The 23845-nt window shown below is 35.3% G+C and overlaps 1 protein-coding gene and 1 non-coding gene across 5 annotated transcripts in view; both read left to right on the top strand.

Moving 5' to 3' along the window:
* The window catches only part of Kiaa1958 (KIAA1958 ortholog), a 140791-nt gene that overhangs the window by 13563 nt on the left and 103383 nt on the right, over positions 1 to 23845 (top strand). The gene's annotated exons all lie outside the window — the stretch shown is intronic.
* Positions 5429 to 5502, top strand: Trnaa-cgc (transfer RNA alanine (anticodon CGC)). Its single transcript has one exon. It is a non-coding gene; the product is annotated as a tRNA-Ala (tRNA).

The following is a 23845-nucleotide window of genomic DNA, read 5'->3' as shown; positions in this document are numbered from 1 at the left end:
GCATTTTAACTTACTTATTTCTTTGTTAATCATTCAAATAGATATTTTTTCTAAGAGCCCCCTATTGGCCTGAGAAATAAGCATTTCTTTACATAATATGTAATAACAATATTTTGCTAAAAATGAAAGATTATAGTTCTGTATAATGCAGTTCTTTATATATAACGTTTTTGAGAAACATGTACACTAATAACAAAGGTCAAGCTACTTGGCTATGTAAAAATTTAAACTTTAAAAAAAAATAAAATTGAAAGGGAAGCAACAGTGTAGAAAAAATATGGCAGCAGTATGATAGACAAAGAATTGATATCTTTATAGTATTGTATTGCTGTTTTATTTTCATGATTTGGGAAAACCAGTAAAACTCCAGTGAATAATAGATAAAATAAAAAACAATTTATATAAGAGAAATGTTCAACCTCTCTGTTAATTAAACACAAAATACTATGGCAACCCAGAAGCATTTTTTTTTTAACTTTACCAAATGAGTAAAAATACAAAATTTAGTAAGATTCATTGCTGGTAAGGGGGGAAGAAGCAGGATAGGCAGTTATTTTCCATGTGTTTTGCCAGTGGGAATATGGTATTTATTTTTTCTTTTAAAATTTTGAAGTAGACTATAAAATGAACATATGCCTGTATATATTAATTTTTACAAGTTAAATATATGTGACCACCACTCTGATCTATAAACGGGATATTAATGGCACCTCTGTGCTCTTTGCAGTATCTGATACAGAAAATAAATATCCTGGCTGATTGCTGAGCCATGTGTATATGTCTGCCTTTAGTAGGTACCACCAGTTTCCCAAGTCATTGAATCAGTTTATACTCACACCACCAGTTAAATGTGTATTCCAGTTTCACCTCTCACAATTATCCTTTTGAAAAGCAATTTGACAGAATGTTTCAAGGGCCATAAATATGTTTGTAACAGTTTATCTGGTAATTCTATTAGTTGAAAAGATAGAAAAAGATATATGCACAGAGACATTTATTAAAGCAGACTAAATCTGACCTGCTGTGACCCCAAACCATTCATTGTCTGTGGCTACTTTTGTGCTGCTACAGTATCTGGATTCAGTAGTTATGATAGAGACCTTTCAAAGCAGAAAATATTCTGACCCTCTCCATAAAACATTTGCTTCCTCCTGTACTATAACATTACTTGTAGTGAAAGATTGGTGGTATATTGGTTAATACACCCATCAGTAGGATATCAGTTATATAAATTTTTGATGAAATTGGATATAGCCATTTACAATGATGATTATGGAGATTATTCCACTAGAAAATACTGGGCAGTTGCCATGTATTAGGTACTTCTTCTAGATACTGGGAAATCAGTAAAGACAAAAATAGCTGCCCTTATAGAACCTTGGTTTAAATAGGGAAAATGGTGAATAAACAAGATAAATAAGTAAAATAACATGTAAAGAATAAGTGATAAGGCTGGGGATATAGCTCAGTTGGTAAAGTACTTGCCTTGCAAGCACAAGGCCATGGGTTCGATTCCCAGCACCACAAAAAAAAAAAAAAAAAAAAAAGTGATAAGAGAAAAAGCAGGGAAAAGGGATAGAGATATTTCAGGATGAGAACTTGACATTTTAGATAATGTTGGCAAGAAAAATCTAACTTAGAAAGTGATTTTAGAGTGAGAATGTAAAATGAGTGAGAGGGCTTGACATTCAGGTGTCTGGAGGAAGAGGATTTGAAATGAAGGGGACAGCAAGTACAAAGGGCCAGTTGGGAATGTGCCTGATGTGTTCTGTTAACAACGGGAAGATCAAGGGCTACATCAGAGTGAAGGGGACAGTGGCAAGAAGCCGGATGGGTGATTGGTGGTGGGGTGAGGAAGGCAGACCAGGTAGAATCTTATGGCAAAATGAAAAATTCCTATTCTAGATTTTTCAAGTAGTGAGGCAAAAAAATGATAACCTTTAGGTCCTCCATTTTTCCTCCTTCCCTAATTATGAAATTATTTCAAGCTATGCCTAAGGAAAAGATTGGAAGAAAATGTCCTAAAATATTAGGAGTATGAATATGCTACAGTTATGAGTTATGTGTGTTTCCTTTTGTTGTATGTGTTGGTCACTTTCCATCTGTGGGACAATACCTGAAAAAACAACTTGAAGACAAATTCCTTTTGGCCCACAGTTTCATAGGTTTCTGTCTATAGTTGCGTGGCCTACTGCATGGGCCTGTGGTGAGGCATAACATCTTGGCCAGGAGGGTATGGCAGAGCAAGACTTCTCACCTTCTGGTAGCCAGGAAGCAAGAGGGGTAGGGATGGCCTGACCAGATACACCCTTTAGGCATTCACGCACAGCAACTCACCAGGCTGTACCTCCCCAAATTTCCACCAACTCCCAGTCGTCCCACAGGCTGTGAACTAAGTCTTTAGCCCAGCCTTAGGGAGGACCTGTGTGTGTGGTACTGACTGGGGATTGAAGTGCTTTACCACTCAACTATACCCCCAGCCCTTTTAAATAACATTTTATATCATGAGACAGGGTCTCCCTAAGTTGCCCAGTCTAGCCGCTAACTTGTGATCCTACTGCCTCAGTCTCCCAAGTAACTAGGATTATAGGTGTGTGCCACTATGCCTGGCTGGAAGACATTTTAGATCCAGACCATAACACTATATTTTTTATAATTTGGAAAGAAAAATAGGTGTTAATTTTGTTTTTGTGGTACTGGGGATTGAACCCAGGGACATTCTACTGCCAAGCTATATCCCCAGCCTTTTTCATTTTTTATGTTGAGTCAGGGTTTTATTAAGTTGCCAAAACTTGCCTTAATTTGACTCTATTTTATCCTAAAAAGTACCTTTAAAAACCTGAAGGATTTGGCATATTTATGTCTTTGAAGATCTTAGAAATCAAGTACTTCCTTTCTTTCTTTGGTACTAGGGATTGAACCCAGTGGTGCTTAACCACTGAGCCATATCCCCATCTCTTTTTTATATTTTCGTTTAGAGACAGGGTATCACTGAATCACTTAGGGCCTCACTAAGTGACTGAGGCTGACTTCTAACTCGAGATCCTCCTCCCTCAGCCTCTCAAGCCTCTGGGATTACAGGCGTTGTCCCTGTTTCTGGCTAGAAATCAAGTGCTTTAGATCCTCCCCAGATTGGTTGTAATCTGATTTTATTGATGGTGGGCAGCCATGTGTTAAACCATGTCAAGAATTGTTGGAATTTTAATTTTTTTTTTTTTTTTTTTTGGGGTGCTGGGGATCGAACCCAGGGCCTTGTGCTTACAAAGCAAGCACTCTACCCACTGAGCTACCTCCCCAGCCTGGATTTTTAATTATTAAAAAAGTAATTATTCACATGCTTGAACCAGAAGGAACTGTAGAAATTATATTATTCCCCTTATTTTGTGGGTGAAGAAATGGTCTGGAGAAGTGAAGGGATTTAGGCTTCTGGTTCCCTTTGATAGGTATTTGTATGTTTCACCACCATTTAATTTGGACTCTCTGGCACTTTGAGTGATTTTTGTCATTAATAATTTACTAATCTTGGCCAGGTACAGTGGCACACACCTGTAACCTCACTTCCTTGGGAGGCTGAGGCAGGAGGATTGCACATTCAGAGCCAAGCTCAGCAATTAAAGGAGACTCTTAACAACTTAGCAAGATTGTACTTCAAAATAAAAAATAAAAAGGGCTGAGGATGCGACTCAGTGGTTAAGTGCCCCTGGGTTCAATCCCTGGTACCAGAAAAGAAACACACACTAATCTTTGTCATAAAAATAAAAACTTTGGAAATAATGAAATCTAAATCATTTCATGCTGATCTCTCAAGTGCCTAAACCATTATAGCAACTATGGTACCCTTGTTAAAAGCAGACTTTAGACTGAGCCTGCCTGGCTTTAAACTTTGTTTCTTTATTGAACCTTGTTTCTGGCCCTTACAAATGCTTGACAACTCTACTTTTGTTTCCACTTTTACAAAAATAGGGATACTACTTAATATATGCCTTATTGGGTTGTTGGGAGGATTAAATGAATTCATGCAAGTAGAGTGCCAGGCACATGGGTTAATTATTACTGCAGTTTAAATACCTAGAAGTGACGGTATTTGAATGCCTGATAGTAGAGAAAGTTGAGTTCAACAAATTTTGAATTGCATGGTTTAAAGTCTGTATGTCTCCCTAGCTGGACTTTATAGTTAACACATAGTAATTTATTAAGAATGTTTTCAAACTAATCATTTTAATCAGTGTAATAATTTCAAGTTGTATGCTGTTATGGCACATAGATGGTCAGTTTTTTACAGTTGGTTATAAAATTTTGGGGAGAAGGATGTTTATTTGTATTTGAATAGGAGAAATACTGTGATTTAGGTGAGCAGCCTGAGTCATGATGTGGTGACCTGTGGGGCAGGACAAGTGGTAACAGCTTAAGCATAGGATCCAGTTCAGGCAGCCCTAGGAAAAAGAGTGCTCGTTTACTGGAGCAGGCAAGAGCTTTGTAAGTATCTAGGTCAGGTGGTAAGGAGTATGATTTAAACAGATACACAGTGTCTTGAAGGGGGATCAGATAGAGAGGAGTGAGGGGTATAACCCTATTCTTTGAAATATGCCACCAAAATTCTGGCATTTGGGTGTCCCCTAACCTCAGAGGTTGACGACCACTGAACTCCTAATAATGGACATAATTAAGAATGAATTTTTAAATAAAATGAATTTTTTTTTAAATATATGGTAAAAGTTTTGGTAAAATTTGAAGTATGAGAAAGATGAAATTTATAGAGTACTCGACAATTTGTGAAAACAATGTCAGATAACTTTTCTTTGTGATAGTAAAGGATAATTTTGTAAATGTAGTGTGTCCCTAATGTATTTTGTGTTTGTGACCACTAAGGAATTGCATGAAATTCTGTTATTTTTTGTTGGGAAAAATGAAGTTTTTTTTTTTACGATGTTATTTATTTTTTTAGTACTAAACCTTTAGAATTTTTTTTACTTGTTTAGCCTTTCCCATTGTTTCTTTCCCCCACCCCCATTTCATATAGTTGAATGAATGCAGAGAGTCTGCATGTTCTCACCACACTAGTTTGGTAAGAAAGTTGTTGCCCTCCTTGCAGAATCATGGCTTATAATGTAGTATTTCTGTGGACACATTAATTCTGAATAGAAGCTGAGATTAAGCTTAATTAATGGTAGTTTTGGTAGTGAGTTCCTAACAAACAGGTCTCAGGTATTTTCGTATTCAGTACTTACTGGTATTGTAGCAACTGTGGTATTTAATTGAACTTGAAGGTCACCTGGAATTTTCCTAGTCCATTTTAGTAGCCCTCTCAGAAGATTCATTTTCTTTCTTTCTTTCTTTCTTTTCTTTCTTTTCCTTCTTTTCTTTTCTTTCTTTCTTTCTTTCTTTTCTTTCTTTTCTTTCTTTTCTTTCTTTCAGTGCAGTGCAGGGCTGGGGCTATAGCTCAGTTGGTAGAGTGTTTGCCTCGCAAGCGCAAGGCCCTGGGTTCAATCCCCAGTACCGCAAAAAAAAAAAAAAAAAAAAAAAAAAGTGCAATGCAATATTTATGATTTAAGCAAGCAGCTAAGCTAAGAATTTTCAGAAGCATTTTTGGGATACATGAAGGAAAGCCATTTGTTTTCAGAGACCCTCATGAATTAGACTCCGAATTAGTCTCTTTCCCATCTTGTCTGATAAACCATGTCCTAGTCCAAGAAGTGGCATATGACTTGGATTCTCCCATAAGACCTTTGCCAGTAATTCTTTTCAGGGTTTAGGTTATACATCATCTGCACATAAGAATGCTCAGGAAGGATATGTGGAATCATAGCTTTTAAGAAATGGCTATGATTATTTTAGTTTGACTTTTTGAATGGAAATTTTTGTTCTGTGTTATAAATGTGCAGCACCAAGGGAACTACATATATATCTACTGGGATATCAGTTATACTTTCTGTGTCTGTAAGATCAAAATGTGACTCTGAGATATTGTATCTTTTAGCTTTACTCAGTAATTCTTAATCTTTTCATGTTATTTTCTTTTACCCTTTGAGAATTGGATAGCATCTTTGACTCTTCTCAGAAAATGCATATACAACATACAGGTTTATGCGTTTTAGGAAATAGGACTTCCCTGATGCATTATGCTAATAGTCTCTATTTTATGTATTTGCATTTTAGCATATGACTTATTCTGAAAATAGAAACTTTTGAGGTTTGAGGTAGGAGTTAGGAGAGTAAGCTTCTAAAATTTTTACTTTTTTGAGGGAGGAGAGATTAGCATGGTCTTTTTCCATTAGAAATCCATTTAAATTTTTTTTTTCCTGAAAAAATCTAAAGTTGTTTTGCAGTATTGTGTGTGTGGTTAAATCATTCTTCTGCACTGTAGATTATGGAAAAATAGTCTCACTACTAGTGTGTTCACAAAGGCAGTCTAGCAAGGGAAAATTAAAAAGCTTAAATTCTCATTTCCATTGCTAAGGGAATAAAGATGGAGAATTCATTATGTCAAGCATTACAAATAAGCATGTATTAAAGCAGCTACATACGATGATGGCATATTGTCAGAATACCCCAAGAAAGATAATTTGCATGGAAGATGATTATTCAGTAGGGCTTTAATTTACAAGAGCATTCCACTATTTAATTGAGCCCTTTTACACACACTGCTTCACTTCAATGACTTGCGTTTGCTCCCTGCATATGTACAATGCCATAAGGGTGGTTAAAATCCAATTCAGTCTAGCTGGAAGGTGAAACAACAGCTGAAAGTCATGTCATGAAAATATACATTATTAAACATCTATGGATTGGTTTTGAAATCAGTTTTATGTTGGTTGGTTTACACTATAAAGCTGATTGTCTAATTTTTTTTTCCTAATAAGATTTTTATGTAAGATTATTTGACTGTGTTGGTCACTAGTCAGTGTTTATGGTTCCATTAATTTTTTTTTCCTTTTATTTTGGTAGGCCAGTCACCTACACTTGTTCTTTTGTGAAGTAAGGAAACAGCATGCATTCATAGCCATTACAGAAAAAAATTATTTGATCATGAAAAAGATACTAAAATATTTAAACAAATAACTGACTTGTCATTAAAGTACCAAGAGAGCTGGAGGTATAGCTCAATGGTAGAGCACTTGCCTAGCACATGTGAGGCACTGGGGTCGATCCTCGGCACCACATAAAAATAAATAAATAAAATAAAGGTATTATGTCCACCTACAACTAAAAAAAATTTTTTTTAAATCTCAAAAAAAAGTGCTGAGAAAGATAATTTGTGCTAAGAATACTTGCTTATTCATGTATTTGGTACTGAGAGCGAACCTAGAGACACTTTACCACTTATCTCCAGCCCCTTTTTTCTTTTTTTTTTTCCTTACTTCTTTTACTGGTGCATTATAGTTGTATGTAACTATAGGGTTTGTTGTTACATATTTGTACATATACACAGTATAGCAATGTAATTGCCCAATATCATTCCCCAACACTTTGTTCCTCCCTCTCTTCTTTTTAACCCTTATGCCCCTTTCCTATACTGGTCTCCCTTTGATTCTCTTGAGATTTGCCCCTACTATTCTTTTCCTTTTTTTTTTTTTTTTTTTTTTTTTTTTAATTGATTCTTTTTAGTTATACATGACAGTAGAGTCCCCTTTGATACAAGTAAGAATGCATGGAATATATCTTATTCTGATTAGGACCCCAGTCTTACGGATGTACACAATGGGAGGATTCACTGTGGTGTATTCATATATGTACATAGGAGAGTTTTATCAGATTTTTCCACTGTCTTTCCTATTCCTATCCCCCCTCCCTTCCCTTCATTCCCCTTTGTCTAATCCTGTGAGCATCTGTTCGTCGTCTCCCCTGCTTATTGTGGGTTAGCTTCCACATACCAGAAAACATTTGCCCTTTGGTTTTTTGGGATTGGCTTATTTCACTTAGCACGATAGACTCCAGGTTCATTCATTGACTGGCAAATGTCACAAAGTCATTCTCTTTTATGACTGAGTAATATTTCATTGTGTATATATACACCACCATTTCTTTATCCGTTCTTCTGTTGGTGTGCTTCTAGGTTGGCTCCATAGCTTAGCTATTGTGAATTGTACAGCTATAAACATTAATATGACTGTGTCACAGTAATATGCTGATTTAAAATCCTTTGGATATATATTGAGGAATGGGATAACTGGATCAAATGTTGGTTCCATTCCTAGTTTTTGGACCCAGCTCCTTATTTAATTTTTATTTTTTTAAATTTTGAAACAGGGTCTTGTTTGCTTAGGGCCCAGCTAAGTTCCTGAGACTGGCCTCAGATTTGGTAATTCTCCTGAGTCACTGAAATTGCATGTGTGTGCCACTGTGCCCAGCTACTCATAATAATTTTTTAAAAGGACAGTATAGATGTTTAATGTCTTCTCTGTCTTCAAAATAGTGTGTGGAAAAGTTTTATCATAGAGAAGTTTTGGATGAGCCTGGGACAAACTTTTTGTGAACATTCCTTCCTTGAGACATTTAAAATACACATGGTTGTGAGAAGCCAATAGCCAGGCCTATTCTTAATGAGGAAACACTGAGGTTATGTGCTAGTAAGGAAACATTGAAGGCCTGCAGATTAAGTCTGAAACAAGATAAGGATATTTGTGATTACTATTGTTTTAGAGGTCCTATCTGTGTGGTAAGATAAGGGAAGAAAGAGATACATATATTGAAAAGGAAGCCATACATTGATCACCATTTGCAAAAATAGTGATAGACTAGAGGAAAAGAACATTCCTGAGAATAAGATGAAAATCCAAAGTGGAGGGAGGGGAGATTGAAACATTTTCTTTTGGGTGCTTGCCATGTTTTTGGTGATCGACACCTTTCTGCTGAAAGTGGAGAGGTTGAGGATGGAATTGTGCAAATAAGAGGTATGGGAAGAAAAGGATTTGGAACAGCTGTTATAATTTTTTAAAAAATTGCTTGGAATACCTCCAAGAGTTCAGCCGAGGGTAAATTAATATGACGACACTGGAGTCAGCCAGTGGAGGTTGGTCCCAGTGAGTCAGGATGGCTCCTGGGTTCTCTGAGCTTAAGCAGTGCCTGACCTGTGTGCGCAGGTTAGTAAACTACCTGAATGGTTAAAGGAGTGGTTCAGCCGCTTTCACAGGGGTTTGCTCCTGACTGCTGATATTTTACTTCATGAGACCCTGAATTGTAAGTAAGGTAAGAGAGAAAGGAAGGATGGGATTGTTTGGAAAGAGAAACCTGTATAGTATTTTAACGTGAGCAAGTTTGTCAGTTGGATGTCTCCAATATGTACAAAAAGGCCTAGATGATAATTCCTTCTTTTTAGGGTTGTTATGAGGATTGACTAAATCAGATATCATAATAGGTATGAACTATTTCCTCACAGTGCACTGCATTTAGTAAATTCTCAGTAGATAATAAACTTTTTTTTTTTAGTTGTTGGTGTACCTTTATTTTATTCATTTATTTACATGTGGTGCTCAGAATCTAACCCAATGCCTCATACATGCGAGGGAAGTGCCTACCACTGAGCCACAACCCCAGCCCTAGATAATATACTTTTAAAAACAGAAGCAATAATCCCTGCGTGCTTGCTTCTTTCAAATAGCAATCTTGTCTCCCATACATATCTTCAATATTTGTCGTCTTTTCTTTTTCTCTTTGCACCCTGTGTTTCCAGGTCTGCCTTTGGATCTTGAGAAGCCTCTGCTTGAGCCTGCTGCTACTTGTTCATGTTTCTCTCCTTTCTTTCAGTCTTATTTCTCAAATAGATTACATTGCTGTTTATTGTCTGACCATTGTCTCTCTAATCCCAGAGAATTTGACTACTTTTACCTCTCTTCTACTCAGTTTCTGCATAGCTGAATGTAGGTTTTAGAAAACAAATAAAATGAGGAGACAGTAAGTGCCAGGGAGAAAAGTAATTCAAGCTAAGGGGAATGGAGGTGACAGGTATGTGTGGAGAGGTTTACTGATTTTTGTAGTGCTGTCTGGGAGCCTTTCTAATAAGGGAACCTTAGCAGATAAAGTGAAGGAACAAATCATGCAGAATTGTGGGGAGAAGACCATTTCAAGTAGACAGCACAAAATACTTCAAGTGTGTGTTTGAGGAAGAACAGGGAGGATTTTGCAGATGGAGCAAAGCAACTAAGTGGGGGATGGCATCAGAGAGGTGAGTAGGTGATGTATTGGTAGCTCATGGACATTATCTTCTGCTTGCTTCTGTTTCCTCTCAGAGTGAGGATGGGGCAGAAAGAATTGGAGTTGTGAAGAGATGTTCAATAGGAAAGCGAATGTCAATTTGAGCCAAGCATGATTCTGGGGCAGCAGCACCAACTTCACCTGAAGATATGTTGAAAATGTAATTTGTGGGGTCCATCCTAGATCTCTTGTGTTAAACTCTAGGAGTGAGAGCAAACAGTCTGTGTTTCAGCAAGCCCTCTGGGTTATGCACAAAAATGTTTGAGTTAGGGAGCTAAGTATAATTAGTAGGTAGCCCTGAGGACCCACTTGAATTCAGTGGTTTTAACTTTAATGTGAAAATAGTCATCATGTTATGTTGAAGCAAGAAAGGGATTAGGGAAGTGAGTGTGTATAAGGGAATGTTTAAAATGATCTACCATGCTATCTAAGTTGCATAAAGAAAGAAATAAGGACAGGGCATGTGAGGACAATGAAAAAAGGGAAGGATCAATTGGATTAAAGAACAGGATAGTGGAAGAAATTCTGACACAGATCTGATTGATTGCAAATTTCAGTTATTTCCTGCTTTGATAACCAGTATTTCTTGACTTTAGAATTTTATATCAGAACAAGTAATTTTGAGTCAAAAGTTTTGCATTCAAGTCCTACATTTACTTTTAGCTAGTTTGGGGTAAGGTATTTAACCTTTCTGAACCAGTTTCAGTATCTGTACAATGGAATTAGAAGTAACAAGCCTCACAGTTGTTTAGAACATGAAATAAGTAAATAAAAAAAAATGATTTGTGAAATATGGAGTCCTCTCTCCTAGTGTGAGGCCTCTACTGTTTTCCATATTACCTTTCTCCCCTTTTATATCTTATATTTTATTCATGTAGTACAGAGACCTTACCTCATGGCTATGACAAAAGTATAAGTCTTGTAGATGAGTAAGGAAAAAGTATTTATGATTATTGTAATTATTTGTCTTAAAATATTGTCTTTAAAATATATTAGAGATTCATTCTATAGGCCAAAAACAAGTGACGGGGAACAGATTTACTATCCTTTTTAAATTTCTTATTTGACTCATGTGTTATTCAAAACTGTTACTGCCTTCTCTAATATTTGGGATTTCCAAGATATCTTCATTTTCCATTGTGATCATAGAACCTTTTTGCATGATTTGAATTTTTCTAGTTTATTGAGGTATTAAGCCATTAATATGTAGTTTACTTTTATCTTTATTCCTGTTCCATGTGTACTTGAAAAAGATATATATCCTGCTGTTGTTGAGGGAAATGTTCTCTAAGGGTTAATTACATAAAGTTCGGAAGTATTTTGAACTAAATTTAAAATAAATAAAAAATTTTCAAATGCAGCTAGTAGTACTTTGAGAGAACTCTATAGAAAATAAAAACAATAACCTCAGTTTCTATCTTATGGAATTAGAATACTGAACAGAAAAAAAATTAACAAAGCAAAAAAAAAATAATAATTGAAAGAGATAATAGAAAAGGATGGAAAAATAAATGAAATAAAAAGCTGGTTCTTTGAGAAGCTCATTGAAAATAAAAAAGGGGTTTCTAGCTAAACTGATCAGAAAAACAGGAAATACAGATTATCAGTATCAGGAATGACAAAGGTGACAATATGAGTTCTCCAGATGTTAAAAAGATAGTAAGAGACTACTATGAACAATCTTATTCCATTAGTTTGACAACTTACATATAACAGACAAATTACATGACCAATACAGTTTACCAAAGATGACTTAAATAAGTAGAAGAGTCTGAATAGTCCTATATCCAGTATAGAAATTGAATTTATCATTCAAAACCTTCCCACAAAGAGATCTATAGGCCCAAATAGCATTACTTGGGAAGTGTACCAAACATTTAAGGAGGAAATAGTACCAATTGTATACAGACTTCTAGGAAATATGGAGAGGAGAGAACACTTCCTAATTATTCTCTAGCATAGATACCACAATGAGGCAATGTTATTAAAAGTAAAGAAGACCAGAGAACATTATCTCTTATGAACATAGCTGAAAATTCTTAATATATTTTTAACAAGTGAAATTCAGCAACTCATAAAAAGAAATATACACAACAAGAAGTGGGGTTACCTCAGGAATACAAGTTTGGTTGAATCCTGAAAACTTAGGAAATGCGATTCATTATGTTAATGTTCAAAGAAAAAAAACTTATCATTTGATTGCAGTAAAAGAATTTGACAAAGTTGAACATCTGTTCCTGATTTAAAAAAAAAAAAAAAACTCGTCAAACTAGAGAATAGAAGGGATCTTCTGAACCTTCTTGCATGTATGAAAGATTTGTATCTAACTTTATACTTAATAGTGAAATAGTAGAAGACTGATGCTTTTCCTTAAGATTAGGAGCATTCAATTTAGGACTGGAGTTTCTTGCCAATGAAATGAAGGAAAAGAAAAAAAAAGCATTCAAATCAGAGGAGGAAAAAAGATTCAGATTGGAAAGGAAGAATTGCCAGTGATGTAGTTCAGTGGTAGAGTGCTACTTAGCATCTATAAGACCCTGTATTCAATCTTCATCAAAAAAGGAAAAAAAAAAAAAAAAAAAAAGAAGAAGAAGAATTAACATGGTGTTGTATTCACTGACAACATGTAGCATATCTTGTGGATTGTGGAATTGATAGAAAAAAGTACTAAAACTGATTAGTTTGGGAAGATTGCAGAGTATAAGTTCAATATATAAAAATCAGTTTTATATCTGTATATTAGCAACAAACAGTTGGACATTGAACTTTAAAAATACTATTTGCAATAGCATAAAAAATTACAACAATATACAATATATACAATATACAATATACATCTAAGATATACCCTAAATATTGCAGAACATTGCTGATAGAAATGTAAAACAAGTAAATGAAGAAATACTCTGTGTTTATGGATCAGATAACTCACTATTGTTAAGATGCCATTTCCCCCACAAATTGATCTGTATAGTTTCAGTGAAATCTCATTAATATCCCAGCAAGCTTTTTGGTAGAAATGGAGAAACTGATTCTAAAATTTGTATGGAAATGCAAAAGAACTTAACCAAGCAAAATAATTTTGAAAGAATAAAGTTGTAGTACTTATTTCCTGGTTTAATGACCTACTATAAGGTTGCTGTAATGAAGACATTCTATTGCTGGTGGAAAGAGCATAGAATTTAGAACTAAGCCCACCAGATATGATCAATTATTTGACAAAGGCAGAAAAGTAATTCAGTGGGAAAAGGATAATATTTTCAGCAAAATGTGCTCAAGAAGTTGGATATCAATATGCACAAAGTGAACTTCAGTTTACACCTTCCAGTCTGTACCTTATATTGTATGAAAGTTAACTTAAAATGGATCATAGAATTGATGTGAAACCTAATACTAAGATTTCTAGGGAAACTATTGGGACAAAATCTTGGTGACTTTGAGTTATGCAAAGATTTCTTGGATGTGATTCAAAAAAAGTTCTATATAAGTAAAATTTGATAAATTGAACTTAAAATTCAAGGAACAGAATGAAAATATAAATCAGTGACTGGAAGGAAATATTTTGCCTGTTATATATCTGACCAAAGACTTGAATCTAGACTAATTCTAAGTAAAGAAGCTGAGCTAAAGATTTGTACATTTCACTGAAGAATATATACAGGCATCAGATAAGCACATAAGATGCTTGATGTTATTAAAAAATGGAAATTAAACTACCATACCAGGTATTGGCTAGGAATTGAGTAACTACGACGGTTCTCATACTCTGCTGGTAGACATATAAAATAGTACAGCTGCTTTGGCAGTTTTCCACTTTCTTTAAAAAAATTGAATTCATATACCTACCATATGATACTAAGTATTTTTCCCAGAAAAAAGTAATACATGTGTATATATAAAGACTTGTATGTACATGCATGTTCATGGTATTATTTGTAATAGCTGAAACTGAAAGTAATATGTCCATCAACAAGTGAAAGAATAATTGTGATGTATACATATGATGGCAGATTTCTCATCCATGCAAAGAATGAACTATTGATATACCTAACAGTATTAATGGGTCTCACAATACTTCAGTGAAAGAAACCAGCCTATAAAACATATACCCTATGATTTTTATTTATTTAAATTTTAGAGAATGAAAACCCTTTGTAGAGAGGGAAAACTAAGTGTTTCCCTTGGGAGGAGTTTTAAGAGAAGGAGGGGAAGGTGGTCTAATGACCCATCTTCAGGAAACTTGGGAGTGCTATATATACTCATTGTTTTTATCATGGTGATGGTTTGTTTCAAGGTTATTTTTTACATATGTCATAGCTTATAAAACTGTGCATTTAAAATGTATATAATTCATTGCATTTCATTTATGTCATAATAAAACAATTTTTTGAAAACTGAAATAGAAAAGAGAAATGTGACAGAAGGTAGCTAAGTGTAAAATAACTTGCTTTGGAAATACAGCATATTAACTAAGCAAGATACTAGGAACCAGAACACTTAGTGAACCTAAGCAACACCAACAAAAGCCTACTATTGAATGACTTTTGGAACCAATATTATTCTTTGCTGTTGTTTTTAGTTAATTTCTTTGTTGATTGCTCTATAAAATGTGGTTTTTACTAGTATATGGTACTATCGTACTAGCATGAGATTTAACACAAATTGGATGCTTCTTTGTGATGTCTAACCTTAGACTCTTAACTTCCCAGTTTTCAGGATCTACACAGAAGTTTTGTGATCTAGTTTTTGTGTGTTATTGCCAGGACATCACATTTCTAGTATTTAAGTATAATTTTACCCTAACAGAAACCTTATTAAAAAAAAATACATGCTGAGCATGGTAGTGCATTCTGATAATTCCTGTGACTCAGGATTCTGAGGCAGGAGGATTGAAAAGTTGTGTGCCAGCCTGGGCAACTTAGTGAGACGTGTCTCAAAATAAAAAAGGATTGGAATGTAGTTCAGTGGTAAAGTACCCCTGGATTCAGTTCCCAATTACCTTCCCATCTACCCATCCCAGTATCGATGATTTTTAGACTTGTAGGAATTTTGAATTATCTTTTTCTCTTCTGAATATTACTGTACCTAAGTTTTCCTTTCTTAGTGCTTGGAACATAGGTACTCAGTGATTATTAAATGAATCAGTATTGTCTAAAAGAGGCAAAACAGACATGATGATCATGAAATTAAATTCCAAATCCTTCAGTTCTTTGAGCTATTTCCAGCAGGGACATATCGTTGCTTCTGCAGGTTGTAACAGTGAAAAGCTGGTATATTTTTTGAAGTTCAAAGACATTTTTGTACTAACTGTTTTTGATAAAGCAAGCAATAACTGTATAGTAATAATTTGATACCAGTGGATTATTTCTATGTAATTGTTAGATTATTATAGCATCTAATTAGTATTTCATTAACTGCTGTCTTAAATGTCTTGTCTCTTGTTCCTAATTATACAGTATTACAGAAAGTGGACTAATACAGTAGAAAAGAGTGGGTTCTGCCCCTAAATGACGTCATCTGAATTTAAGGTCAAGGAGTTCTCAAATTCTATTTGAGAAAATGACAAAGTCAAAACAGTTCTTGTTATTTTGTACTTGGTTGATTAATTAGATTGGTCATAGAAAGGAGTCAGCAATATAAATTGCTTTTATATTTTCAAAACCCTTAAGATGGAAAATAGAAAAGATAGAAGTAGATGAACATGCTACATACATACTACTGCTAAGGAAATATAATTAAATCTTTAGTCACATGGCTTTGAGTAGAAGTACTATCTTCAGTTGTGATAAGATAATCAATGTAGTATAGTCTCAAATAACTAGAGACAGAATGAAATTGATATTTTACATTAGTTGTAAATTATTTATCATGGGATAAAGCAACAGCATATGCCTGATGCTTTTACCACCATCATCTACATGATACTCTACTCCAAGTGAGGGGTTATATTGCTCTTAAGTCTTTTTTTTTTGTTTGTTTGTTTGTTTTCCAGTAAGAGTTGTGGTATTCTTTCTAAATAACATCCACAAACTTAAACTACAGATAGGATAACAGAGGAAGAAACACTGAAAAAAATGCAAAGGAATAGAGAAATGAACAGGGTGTTGAAACTTAAATACATAGATTTTTCTACTTTATGTGCTGTGATTCTAAAAAAGGAAATCCAGATCACCAAGAAAATACTGAATACAAGTGTTAATTTTTAGTTTTCAGTAAAAACAAAGTCAAAATATACAGAATAAAAATGGAAGCTAGAAATACTGAAGTCCTAAGTTTTCCTTCTAGGAGTGCTTTCTGAAAGACCGTCTGTGGTTTGAATCCAGACAGCATATGTTGGTTCTTTTCAACATTCTGTCTCTAGCACCTGGCATAGTGCTGGGAGTAAAGAGATATTAAATAAATAATGTTTATACTTGATCTTTTTTTCTTTACAGTACAGTCTATGCCATCTCCTTTGTTTTGTTTTCTATCTTGTTAATTTCTCCTTTACCTATTATAAGTCCTGTTTTTTTTATCATGCTTCAAGCTTACTGAGTTTAATACTCAGTTTACTTTTCAGTCTTTTAAAGACATTTTTAATAAAAGCATGTAAGGCAGTCCATTTCCTAGGGTCTACTGCTTTACCTGTTCTCCTTGGATTTTTTCTTTCTTTCCTTTAATTTTTCTCTTTCATTTTCTTTTTTCCCCCATACTGGGGATTGGACCCAGGAGCACTCTACCATTAAGCTATACCTAGAGCCCTATTTTATACTTTTGAAGTCCTTAAGGTAGTCTTAACTTGGATTTAGATGACTTGCTTTTACTTGTTGACCTCATGGGCAATAGAACTGGCCTACAGAAATTAGGTCTTTTTTGTATACTTTTGGCTATTTACAACTGTTGGCTTTGGCATGCTCCATGCTTGAAGAAGGTCTAGTTAAGTGATTAGTTGCAGTTTGTGTGATATTTTCAAATATATATAGAGAGGGTAAGAGCTGCTTTAAAAAAAAAGTTGTGGTCAAATATACATAACATAAAATTTAACATCTAAACTATTAAGTAAATAGTTCATTGACATTATGTATATTCACTGCTTTCTTTTATGATGCTATAGAAAAGTGAGAGACCTTTCTTAAATGGAACAGTACTGTCCAGCAGGACTTCTGCAGTGGTGGAAATGTTATCTTTCTACACTATCCAGTACAGTAGTCATTAGCATAAGGATTCTTGATAGATTGTATTTTTAAATAGCTTCTGTATCAGAGGATTAGTAAGGTGTTTTTGTTTGTTTTATTTTTTCTTTTTGGTGGTGTTAGTCATCAGACCTAGGACCTTTTGCTAGGTAAGCACCCTACCATTGAGGTCTGTCTACTCTGTCCCCCAGCATATCTTTTAAGGATCCAGGTGAGACCCTGGAACTCTCTAACGTTACTGAGTGCCATGAGGTGTCCAAAGAAGTCAGGGCTTGCAACTGTGGTAAATGAGGATTGGATTTTCTCATAGAAATAATCAAGTTGTTGTTGGCTATATTAGGTATATTATACTTCTAGTCAGCAGAGTGGCTGTGTGAGAGTTCTTTTTTGTTTGTTTGTTTTGGGGTGACCTGAGAACTTAATCACTCTCTATATAATGTTTTTATTATAAATGCTCACTTGCATTCCAAACCAACTGATTTACTATCTTTGGGATTATAAGAGTTATCCTCAAATAGACTTGCCTTGTGTTTTGTTTTCCCGTAATCTCTCCACAGGGAATTGCAACCTGTTTGTAAGGTCCAGTGCATGTTTATTCTTTAACTGGTGTCAAGAGAAGTTTTCATCAATGAAGGTTTAGATAGGTGTGCTACTTAATGACCAATCAGAAAATACTTTTACTCTGCTGGTCATGAGTTGACATTTAACATATTTCTTATTTTCTTCTCTTAATTTCTAATCACCCATTATCCTTCCTCTCAGTACTATAAACACTAGAGATATATTCTCTCCTGGAATCCACAGCAGTTGACCTCTCTGTAAGTATACATATCTTGATGAAATGAGCCTTTCCTGTGGTTTCATTTATTCATAATGGTATATTCCCAGTAATGGTGGGGACCACCAGTGGGTCTGTTCATTGCCTTAATAATTTGGCTGTTTCTAATGATGACTTTCCTCTTGCTTTATCCCTGTTTTTTTTTTTTTATTTTTTCAAATTTCTTTATTTAATTAAAAATAACTAAGATAATTTTCCCCCTTGTTTTTTTTTTTTTTTTCAATTTTTTTATTTTTTTTATTTTTTTATTTTTTTTTTATGTTTACATAGGGTAATGATGTTTATCCCTGTTTATTGCTGCAATTATTCACATGTAAAAGTAATTTTGCCTACTACCTATTATATGAAGGAAAATTCATTAGATACTTTTTATGTGGTTTTCTAGCATTCACTGGATTCTACAATTTTACTTCCTTTGAATGAGAAAAGCCATGTGGTATCCTTGATTATTGTTTCTATTTTGCGGATTTATTACATTGCAGAACCCAAATATGACTAGTCCTTGATTTGTTGAAAGTGAATGAACACAGAAGAGAAGGAATAGGCCAAAACTGTTGAGTACCTCTTAAGACCCTAGTCCTTGGGAATGGAGAGTCAGAAAGCTCCCATTAATATTCTTTGTTCTCATGTACCCCCGTTGATGAATTCTCCAGCTCCATCAAAATCATGAGTGTCAGAGGTCTTGGTGTCTGTATTAGTTTATTGTGTACTACTATAACAAGATACCTGGAACTGGATAATTTACAGTGAACAGAAATTTGTTTTCTCACACTATTGGAAGTCCAGTAGTAAGATGCTGACATCTGGCATGTGCTTTCTTGCTGCATCATTACATGGTAGAAAGCAAGAGGGTGAGACTCAGAGGGGGGGCAAACTTGGCCTTTTATAATAGCACCAATCCTATAGATCCCTCTTGCCTAATCATTTCTTAATGGTTCCACCTCTTTTTTTTTTTTTTTTTTTTATAGCGGTACTGGGGATCGAACTCAGGGCCTTGTACTTGCAAGGCAAGCACTCTACCAGCTGAGCTATCTCCCCAGCCTGGGTTTCACCTCTTAATACAGTTATAGTAGCACTTAGACTTCAATACAAGTTTTGGTGGAACAAACATTCAAACCATAGAAATGTCTGTCTCTATAGTTACCTAAGCTTTTTTTTTTTTTTTTTTTTTTTTTTTAAACAAGACTTTTAGAAAGGAATCCTCTTGGACCACTCTGCAAGGTGCTAAACAAGTTGAAGTTACTGAAGTTACTTAGACATGAATGTTATATATCAATCTTTCATTTTAACTTTCAAATAGACAGTGTTGTTTGGAACACTTTCCTATTTCAGCCCTTTCACATTGACTGTTCTCTTTGCCTGGAATTTCTATACACTCTGTTTCACATAATTTGGTCCTTTGCATTTCTCCGCTTAGGGATCATCTTTTCAGAAAAGCCTGACCTAACCATCCTGTAATTTTTATCTTGGCACCTTGTTCAAATTCTTTTCCTGAAATTAACCACATCCATGATTATTTAGCATTTCTTTATTTTATCTTAAATGTATCCCATGGTTGAACTTTAGGCTTATATATCAACCTACCTGTTGTGCATTTATACATTTTGTTTATTCTCAAATATTTGTTGAATATTAGATGCTAACAGGATAGACATTCCCCTGTACCTTGTGGGTTTATAAATTATAAAGCAAATAATGGTTATCAAATATAGTTCACCCTCATTATTTACAGAGTCCTTATTTATGAATCCACCTATTCACTAAAATTAATTTGTAACCCCAGAGTCAGTACTCCTAGCACTTCTGCAGTCATTCATGGATATGGGCAAAGTAATGAAAAATCTGACTGGCCTCAAGCACACATTCCCAATTGTGTTACAGCAAGACAATCCACTGCTTCCTGTTTAGCTCACATATTGTAAACAGATATTTTTGTGGATTAATTAATGCTGTGTTTTTTGCATTTTAGTATTTTTTTTAAGTGATTCTGTTGTTTACAGTGCTGCCCAAGCACTTTAGTGCTAGTCTCCTAAGACTGTGATGTACCTTATGTAGCAAATGTTTGTTTAGATAAGTTCCAGTCTGGCATCTGTTACAATGCTTTTGCCTATGAGTTTGGTGTTAATCAGATGTAGCATATTGAATAAGATTTTTAAACAGAAATGAATTGAACAAGGTTATGTATTGATTGGTTGTCAAAAAATGACATGAACAAGTGTGGTGGTGTATGCCTGTAATTCCAGCTACTTGGGAGGCTAGCTGGGCAACTTAGACCCTATCTCAAAGTAAAGTTTAAAAGAAGGACTGGGGAGGTAGCTTAGTGGTGGAGCAGTTGCCTGGCATGTACAAGGCCCTGGGTTCCATTTCTAGTACTGCCCCCCCCATCTAAAAAAAACCCTTAAAAAACAAAAACAAAAAATACAGTGTGACCGGAGATTTGCAAGAATCTAACCCTGCCTTTCCTCCTCCAGGAACAGTGATAAGGATTTGTCCATTTGGTAATGGCAAAATATTTCTGATATCCCGTAGGCACAGTGGTAAAGTGCTTGCAGTGACTTTGTGGAATATAACTAACCCAAATAAGAAGAATCAACTCTAGGGCTGGGATTGTAGCTCAATGGTAGAGCACTTGCCTAGCATGTGTGAGGCACTGGGTTGGATTCTCAGCACCACATATGAATAAATAAAAATAAAGATCCATTGACAACTACCAAAAAAAATTAAAAAAAAAAAAAAAAAAAAAGAATCACTCTACTTGCAGATTACTTTAAGTGCAAAGACAAGAGGGTGCTGTGATGGAGAGTAATTGGTGTGGTAGGAAAGAGACCTTTAGTTGGACCTCATGGGAGGTGACATTTAGGCTGAGTTTTGTAGAATAAGAAAAAGAACATTTTAGGCAGAAGGAGTGGCTCTTAACCAGAAAAGTGCTTGATAGTTTTAAGGAATTGAAAAGACTATGACTGGAGGAGGAGAGCACAGGATGAAGTTGAAGGAGGAGGCAGGAATGTGATTATATGGCCTTTAAGAGACTATACTAAATTTAATTTTGGAAGATATAAGGAGCAGCCATTGACAGGTTTCAATGGGGTGAGATGGTCTGCTCTGTTTTCAAATGGTAATTCTGTCTGCTGTGAGGGGAATTGTTAAAGAGGGCAAGAGGTGAAATGTAAAAATGAGTTAAGAGGCATGGTTATTTAATAATTGCCTAGTCTTCCTCTGTTACTTCCTAAAATAGTTCTCATCAGTAGCTCATCACTATTTGAGTTGAACATCTTTGCTTTCATAACTTCATACTGATCATCTGCTTAATCCCTGCCCCACCATGACTCCAGAGAGATGTGATCAGTTGAAGCTACCATCTTGACCATTTCACTGCCCCCTTAGAAACCATTCCTGGAGGAAGGGAAATGTTGGGGAGTGATATTGGCCGAACTATATTGTTATATTGTGTGCATGTATGAATGTGTAACAATAAATCCCATTATTATGTTCAACTATCATGCACCAGTAAAAAAGAATGTGAGGGAAAAAAACACTTCCCAGTGACTCCTAGGCCTCTTGATGGCCTGTTGCACCACTACCCCACCACACCTTTCCAGTCCCACCTGGTACACACCACTACCCCACCACACCTTTTCAGTCCCACCCAGCACTGTGCTTTGCCCTATCTGCCCACCCAGAAGTTGATTTGGGCCCCCATGCCTTTCTTTGCTCTTGCTTGAATCCTTTGTATTTACCATCCTATGCAGGACTGGATGCTCCTGCTATACTGACCCATGATACCCAAAGCAAGTAACTCACACTTAACTATTTTGTGTCATTATCATCTCTGTATTAGCCAGCCTCCCAACTTCCTTCTTCACAATTAAACTGTTAATGAGTTTAAAATTTTTTGAGTAATATATAGTATTGCCCATTGTCAATCTTGAATTGTGGTGAAGCTATAACAAATGTTGGTTGAATGAATCTGATAATGCTTGCCTTTTAAAATTTTTTTATTAATTTTTGGTGGTACTGGGGATCAAACCCAGGGACTTGTACATCCTAGGCAATGCTTTACTACTGAGCCATACCCCAGCTCAAATGTTTGCAAATTTTCTTGACCAGAATTAGGTGATACTTTTCCTTCATAACATTTTTCATAAATTTATAGAAATAAAGGAATAATTAGGAATTATTGAAGTAAAACTAGTATCATAAAACATGTTTTTTTATTCCAAAAATATTTATTGAGTCCAGGAGATGTTCTAAATATGGAGTATAAAGTAGTGAAAAAAATGGCATCCCTGCCTTTTTGGAACTTAGATGTGTTTGTGTGTTACTTACCTATGCCTGAATACCCATCAGTTTAATAAGCCCGTATATATGTACATATATATAATTCATAAACTTTAAATTGTATTTTGAGTTACAGAAAAGTTGGAAGAACAGCTCAGTCTTGATACCCCATACTCAGTTTCTCATAATGATATCTTTCCTAGTGTGATACGTCTGTTGTAAATAAAGAACCAATATTGATACATTGTTATCAACTGAAGTCAGTATTTCCTTGTCTTTAGTTTTTACTTTGTGTCCCTGTTCTGTCTAGGATTCCATCCGCAAAACCACCTTATATTTAGTCATCATACCCTAGGCGGCTCTGAACAGTGGCAGTTTTTCAGACATTTTTTTAAAAAATCACCTTGACAGTTTTAATAAGTACTGATAAAGTATTCCGTAGAATATGAGACATTCCTCACTTTGGATTTGCCTGACATTTTTCTCATACCTGGACAGGATTATTTGTTCTTGGCTATAAGAGTACAGTGGGAAAATGCCCTTTTTGGGGGGTCGGGTGGGGTGGGTACTGGGAGTTGAATCTAGGACCTTGCTTGTGCTAAGCAAGTACTCTACCATTAAGCTACACCCCAATCCTTTTTACGTTTTTGAGGCAGTGTTTCTCTAAGCTGTCACAGCTGAATTTGAATTTGTGAGCTTCCTGCCTCAGTGTCCCCCCACCCAGCAACTGGGATTACAGGAGTATGCCAGTGCACCCAGTTGAAACGCCATTATCACCTCATGTCATAGTACATGGTATCACTATGAATTATCACTCTTGAGGCCCTGATCATTTGATTGAGGTGGCATCTGTCAGGTGTTTTACACTGTTTCCTTTCTCTACCCGCTTTGCTTTTTGAATGAAGCAGCCCACACTGAAGGGGTCAGGGGTGGTGTCCCACCTTCTTGAGAAGGCAGCAGCTACATAAATTGGAATTCTTCTGTCCAGTGAATTGGTCTGATTTTTCCCCATTTCATTAGTCATTTATTTATATCAGTAAAAATTCACAAATACTTATTATATACTTTGGGTTACAATTCAATATTTTGTTGCTCAAATTGTTCTAGCTGTGGTCATTGGGAATACTTTTGTTGACTCCTCTTTCCCCTTGGCGTACTACCACTGGTTTATCTTTTGAGCACTTTCTTATTTTCTGGTACTATCTTTGTCTAATTCCTGTCTAGCTGTGAGAAAAATATCAGAGAAACCCAAATTGAGTGACATCTTACAGGCTGTGAAATACCATACTAGTAGTCCTTAAAACTGCCAAGATCATCAAAAACAAAAGTGCTCAACTATTTACTTTTGAAAATTCAAATGATATAG

The sequence above is a fragment of the Sciurus carolinensis genome, chromosome 14 (assembly GCF_902686445.1).
Source record: "Sciurus carolinensis chromosome 14, mSciCar1.2, whole genome shotgun sequence".
NCBI lineage: Eukaryota > Metazoa > Chordata > Mammalia > Rodentia > Sciuridae > Sciurus > Sciurus carolinensis.
This window is presented reverse-complemented; position numbering and strand designations above follow the sequence as displayed.